Source organism: Neofelis nebulosa, chromosome 7 (genome assembly GCF_028018385.1).
Source record: "Neofelis nebulosa isolate mNeoNeb1 chromosome 7, mNeoNeb1.pri, whole genome shotgun sequence".
Taxonomy (NCBI): Eukaryota; Metazoa; Chordata; class Mammalia; order Carnivora; family Felidae; genus Neofelis; species Neofelis nebulosa.
In genome coordinates, this window is record NC_080788.1 from 64,712,711 (window position 1) to 64,719,402 (window position 6,692).

General features: G+C 38.4%; 1 long non-coding RNA gene across 1 annotated transcript; it reads left to right on the forward strand.

Annotated features, from left to right (window-relative positions):
* The first annotated feature begins 574 nt into the window (after positions 1-574).
* On the forward strand, positions 575-2,106 carry LOC131518162 (uncharacterized). Its single transcript, XR_009264955.1, has 2 exons — positions 575-755; positions 1,785-2,106. It is a non-coding gene; the product is annotated as an uncharacterized LOC131518162 (long non-coding RNA).
* The last annotated feature ends 4,586 nt before the right edge of the window (positions 2,107-6,692 follow it).

Genomic DNA, 6,692 nt, shown 5'->3' on the forward strand with positions numbered 1-6,692 from the left:
TCAGTTATTAGTTTCACCAACTACACATGCTATCTCCTGAAAAAATTTGATTTTAAATGAAATAATGTCATGTTTATAGAATGCATGTTGAACATCTCTATGACATGTTTTTATCAAATGTTTTTTAAAGTCAGTACTCAGTTACTTTATACTTCCTCTGAGACTAGTGTGGAATTAGCTACATATGCCACCATTTGGGAAATATTAGGAGAGAGAAGGAAAAACAAAAGAGAAACAAGCACTTGCATATTGGTTTGGTATACTGGATGCCTAACTGGCAATCTCACAGTGTCATTTCTCCCTAGCATCTCCTGGGTTATGAGGATTGGGAAGAATTGTTTGTTTTGCAATAAAATTAGAATGAAAAATTCTACTTTGTAAACTAGATCAAAAAATTAAAATGAGAGAATGCATGTAAAGTCAGAATGTATGCATGTAAGCATCTAAAGAGAATAAAGTAAGTCATGTGAGAATTTATGTGTACATTGCCTGGGAAAAACAAATATCAAAAACCCCAGAATATTATTCCCAGAAGCCAGATGGCTTAATGCCTTTGAGGTTATATGGTCTGGGCTCCAACCCGAGGTCTATGACTTGCCAGCTGTATTGTCTACAGATTGAGTTATTCTTTTTACTCTTTATTTTCATTTGTTAAAAATCTGCCTAGCTCTCAGTACTATGGTAATGACTAAATGATTACATATACTCTCATATATACGAGTAGAGAGCAACGTTATAATGAAGACACGATCAAGGTATGGAATGCTTTATGAAAAAATGTTATTCCATCTTACAGAAAATACAAATATTATTTTATAAATCAAAATTTATAAATCTTGACTCCTCATAAATAGATGTTAATGTCATTATATATTAAAATGTTATTATTTTTAAAATTAACATGTTAAAAACCAAACTTAATTTAACTTCATTTAAATAAGTGGAGTCTAATTGATGAAGTCTAATATTAGTGGTGAGGGATTAAGTAAGGGAGACCAGAGGTGGGAAACATTCCAGAATTTTTCTTTTTCTTTTTTTTTTTTTTTTTTTTTTTTTTTTTCAACGTTTTTTATTTATTTTGGGACAGAGAGAGACAGAGCATGAACGGGGGAGGGGCAGAGAGAGAGGGAGACACAGAATCGGAAACAGGCTCCAGGCTCCGAGCCATCGGCCCAGAGCCTGACGCGGGGCTCGAACTCACGGACCGCGAGATCGTGACCTGGCTGAAGTCGGACGCTTAACCGACTGCGCCACCCAGGCGCCCCTAGAATTTTTCTTTTTCTAAGTTGTGGAGTAACTTGTTTTATTTTCACTTATCTTTCTGTGATTTTTAAAAATATTTTCAAGAATATTTAATGGCCATGAATTATTATTATAATTTTTTAAAAAGCAACTAAAATTATGTCATGTTTTAAAGTGCATTTCTAGGTAAGGAGCCTTTCTTTAGGCCTTAGAAAGTAGCTGCTGGATGAACTGAGATGTCTTAGTGATCACTAGCACACCTGAACTTGGTCCCCTGTGTCATTCCTAATTCACAAGTCACCACTTTCTAACCCTCTTGATATCATTGTTTTCCTTGGACTAAACCAGGAGCCATAAGTGAGGGGTTGGGCTGTGTAGCAGGTTGAATGGTGGTCCCCCCAAAAACGATATGTCCATATCCTAACTCCTAGAACGTGGGAGTGTGACTTTACTGGGGGGAAAAAAGTTGTTTGCACATGTAATTTAAAATCTCAAGATGAGATCGTCGTGGGTTATCTGGGGTCACCTCAATCCAATGACAGGTGACAGGAGACTAAGAAGACACTGATAAAGCAGAAAAGACCATGTGAAGTTGGAGCCATGTGAAGTGTTGCAGCCACAAGCCATGGAACACCCGGAGCCACCAGAAGCTGGAACAGACAAGGAAACATTCTCATTTTGAGCCTTTGGAGGGAACACGGCCCCTCCGACACCTTGATTTCAGACTTCTGATCTTTAGACTGGAAGAGAATGAATTTCTGTTCTTTGAAGCCTCCTGATTTGTATCAGTTTGTCACAGGAGACTCAGGAAAGTCGTACAGGCTGCCAGGAAATTAACTCCATAAAATAACTTCTCTAAATCAATCCCAAGCGAGCCCCCTTTGTCTTTTATTTTTTAAGGCACATATCTCCTTAGAACTGCTTTGGAGAGGACTCCAAAGCTCTCTGCAAATCAGTGCTTCCTAATTCCACACATTTTCCTTCTTTGTTGATCTTTGAAACAATGGTTCTCAGCCTATGGGTCATGGATGCTTTGGTGGAGAGTGCTTTTAAGGCCATGTGTCTGGACTCTTTCTAGGCACTGTGTTATATCAGATATATGTATTAAAGTTTTGCCAATATCAGTAAATGGGGTTATTGAAACAAAAAAATTGTATCACATGGTTATCAAGTTATGGTGAATAGGTAATCTCTCAGCTAATTCTCAGTTACTATCATGGGGCACCCAAATCTTTCTGACAAATAAGGGGAGGTCTTCACATTGAAAAGATTGAGGCCACTGCTTTAAATTCAACACAACACCTTTCACTCATTATAGAACGAATTATTCTCTTCTGTAACAATATAGGACCTTCTTCACAGTAGTACTGAGATTATTCATTAATTATAGTGTTGTACGATGTGTAGATAAATGAATGAACTTCACCTTCCTGTGACTTCTTATGAGAGAGTATCATATATATTTTAGGCTCCAGGGAATATAAAAATGAATGCATGTTGAATTGAAATAACTGAAAATTTTATACTAGATTGATAAAATAGAAAGTAGTATTACTACATATTGGATCAATTTTTAGCTTTGGGAATTCAGGGCTATCTCTTTCAGCCTCGGGTTCCTAAACTGTAATACGAGCTAGTTTTATTGTGTGTGGAGAGACTAAGTGAGATTATGTATGCAAAATTCCCATCAAAGCGCCCAGTATATGATAGATATGAGTGTAACAGCCCCATCCCTTTGTATCCTCCAGCACTCAGGTCCTTTGCATCACCAGAGTAACCCTGGGAGAAATGCTAACTCTCCCGAGCCACACGTTAGTTATCATTTGGTCATGTTTGTTGCTCTTGATCAGACAATTTGCCTGAAAGGAATGTGTTCCCTTACTGAATTTTAGGAGAACATCCAGAATCAAATTAAAGTTCTTATTGACTCGTATGTCATTAGCAAGAAAGATCTGACTTTATCTATACATATCCTAAGCAATTCTAGTAATTGAAAAGTGATCATGATTTTGGTTGGATGATGAAACATGTGTATTGAAATGTAAAAGCATCTTGGTTTCAGAGACAAAAGAATTGACTGACTGTAAGGCCAATGAGAAGATGGTGTGGGGTGAGGAGTCCTGTTATTTGACTCTACCAAACTCCGGGGCAGGTTATATGCTTATAGTCTTCTTTTCAGTGAGACAAACCTGGTCTGTCTATTTGGTTTGTTTAAGTAATTAGTTGTAAAATTAGGTTGGGATTTTTTAAGCTTGTGGTAGTTATTCTTTATGGGTCTGGGCCCTGAACAAAAATATTTCTTTAAGTTTTTTATTTGAGAAGAGCTTTCTTCAGGTGAGCTCTGGCAAACACTGTAAAAATGTATAAATCTGGAATGCTGGGAAATATAGAAAAGGGAAGGAAATTACCTCAGTTTGGCAGGAGGCACAATGTTACTTTCTTTAATAAAATGCATCCTCTGTCCTAACTAGCCCGATGCAGCCCCATTGAGCATTTCATTGTAATCTGTCACTTAGCCCTGCCAGCCAGAGAAGGCAGCTGACACTGTGTACCTGATGTTACAAAGAGCCTATGTGTCCCCACTCTGGTTTTCACATTCTTCCGAGGGTTTGAAGGGAAAGCTGCTTTGTTACTCTTCTCAAGTCCTGTCACAAATGGTCTTTGACAGGCGTCCAGAAGGTCTGAGCAAGAACTGGTAGAGCTGGTTCCTGCCAGAAGTGCCATGTGCATTGAGGATGGGAGGCAGGAGGCAGGAGGCAGGAAGGGATTCTGTCTGAAAGCACCCAGTGACTATCCCCTAGCACTGGCAGAGAAAAACCACTTTCTAGGGGACAAATAGACATGACTGGAATGGAAGGGAAGTTCTGACAGGAGGGAGGACAAAGCTTGGGAGAGCACAACGACAGGTCACAGAAGCCTCTTGATACCTTGGCTTCTGTCTAAGGGCTACATTGATATCCATGACATTCCAGTCAATCAACTGGCCAATTTTTGTAGTGGGAGAATACATCCCTATGTGTGCTTCCATGTGTTTTATCTCTAAAATTCCAAATGTGCCTTTTATCTAATGGGTACAGTGATAAGTAATGTCATGCCTGTATTATACCACACTTGGTATGTTCAGCAATTCTTTCCTACTAATGATTCCAATAATGATAATTCCACACCCTTACATGTATGCATGTTATGACTAGCACAACTGATTGTGTTTTTTTGTGTTAGCATCAAAGTATTAAATATGGGCCTTAGAAGTATTTCCTAATTATTAGAACTGTGTTTAACATACTTTCTTTTTTAATATACAATGACATTCATATTTCTTGAACTCCCGGTTTTAGTCCTAGGACCTTATTAAGAGAAGCCAAATCTCTTCAGCCTCTGATAATGCAATTAAAGTAGCATATGAGTCCTTGGTTTTCCTCACAGCAACCTCCGTACCTATCACTCTTTTTTCATCTTACTGCTGTGGGCACATGGCAAGGTTGACTGATGGTCACAATGGTCACAATGGTCACATGCATCCAGGCTGGGGCATACTTCAGAGAAACATAGGCAATTCTTTCCCTTGTTTATCACTGGGGCACCTGGTTGGCTCAGTTGCTTAAGCATCTGACTTTTGATTTCGGCTCAAGTCATGGTCTCACAGTTCTTGGGATGGAGCCCCCTGTGGGCTCTGTGCTGACAGCATAGAGACTGTTTAGGATTCTCGCTGTCTCCCTTTCTCTCTCTGCCCCTCCCCCACTTGTGCACTTCCTCTCTCTCTCTCTCTCTCTCTCTCTCTTTCTCTCTCAAAATAAATAAACATTTTTTAAAAGAAAAAGAAAATGTTTATCACTTACACGAGTCTCTCCATATAGATGACAATCTCAAGATAGTGAAATATTTGTTTATTTATTTATTATTATTGAGGGTCTCATGGTCATAAGAAGTATATACAAGGAAAGAGTTGTTGTTAGAAAGTCTCTAATGAGAATCTCTGTAAATCTGACAAAAGGAAATAATATTTGACAGCAGAGGTGATTAATGGAGTAGTGCAACAGGGGCCAATGAAATCCATTTCTTGTCTTTTCTCAGGAGAGTTCATAATGAGGCCAGTGACTTTCTCCAGTTCCTCAAACAGTGAAATTTTACTCTCTATCAACCACTGACTTCTCTCCTAGTAAAAACAAAACCTAACTATTCAGATTCTTGTTACCTATCCTCTCTCAGGTCATACAAGGGATTTGGAGATGACTAAACACACCACTCTCCTATGTAATATTGTTATGACAGTAGAACTAATGTGTGTACAACTGACCTCCTTTCCCTAATTTAAAAAAAATCTGCTTTATAACATGCAGTGAAACTTGACACAAGGTGAAGAATGCAGGCCTTATATCCCTGTATCCATCTGAATACATATGGACACATTAGAGAAGAGAGTAGTTGGAATGAGCCTTAAGACATGGGTGGGATTTTGAGAGTTAAAGGTGATATGGAGGGAATTATATGAGAACAATATAAAGACTCAAGATGATTATTGAATTATTATTACAGGGATTATGTGATTCAGGTCATCCAGTATACATGAGAATGGAGTATGGAAGGGTGAGATAAAAGTAGACTGGAGAATATAGTGGAAGACTTTGAATGTCTAAGAGAGAAGGCAGGTTTTTATCTCAGCAGACAGTGGGAAATTAATGAATGTTTTAAAAACAAGAGAGTGATATGTTGGTGTTGTTACTTCATGTTGGCAGCTATGGGGTAGACCGGGAGAAAAGGCAACAGCGAGAGATTCATCTCAAGGTCTTTTGGAATAATTTGAGAAGTCATCAGGACTTGAATTACGATGGGGGCAATGGAAATAAAGAGGAAAGGACATAGATCTGAACAAATACAAAATAAAACTACTTAATTTGTCTCCCCCCCCCCCTTTGATCTATACCTTCCTTCACCTCTCCACATCCACAGATAGCTCTGTGGCTTCAAAATAGGAAAACTGAGGAAGCCAGAGGTAGGGGCTTTTAAAAGGAGTATGGAAGGAGGAAGGTGGAGGAAGACGATTTCAGTAGTAAACTTTTTTAAATTACTGAGTTCCAGAACTTTTCTTGAGCAATTGTGCTAAAACCAACAGAGATAGAAGAAAGCATACCACACGATTGCAGTGTCTCATACTGTGGCATTTGACGACCATTATTGTGCAGGACTTAAAGCTAATATTTGGCATAAATGAAAAAGGCAGCAAAGTACACCTTGCTAAATTCCGAAAGTATAGTTATGGAAAATGATATAAAGTATACGGACAAAGCATTAACCATTTGACACAGGGATACTTAGCTGTCACCCTTTTTTGTTGTTGAAATAGGAAGAGATAATTCAGGTTGCCCACAGCTTTGCCCCACATTGATAAGGGGACTCTGGATAGTTTAGACAAAATGGAGGTAAACATTGATTTAATTTATTGATACATA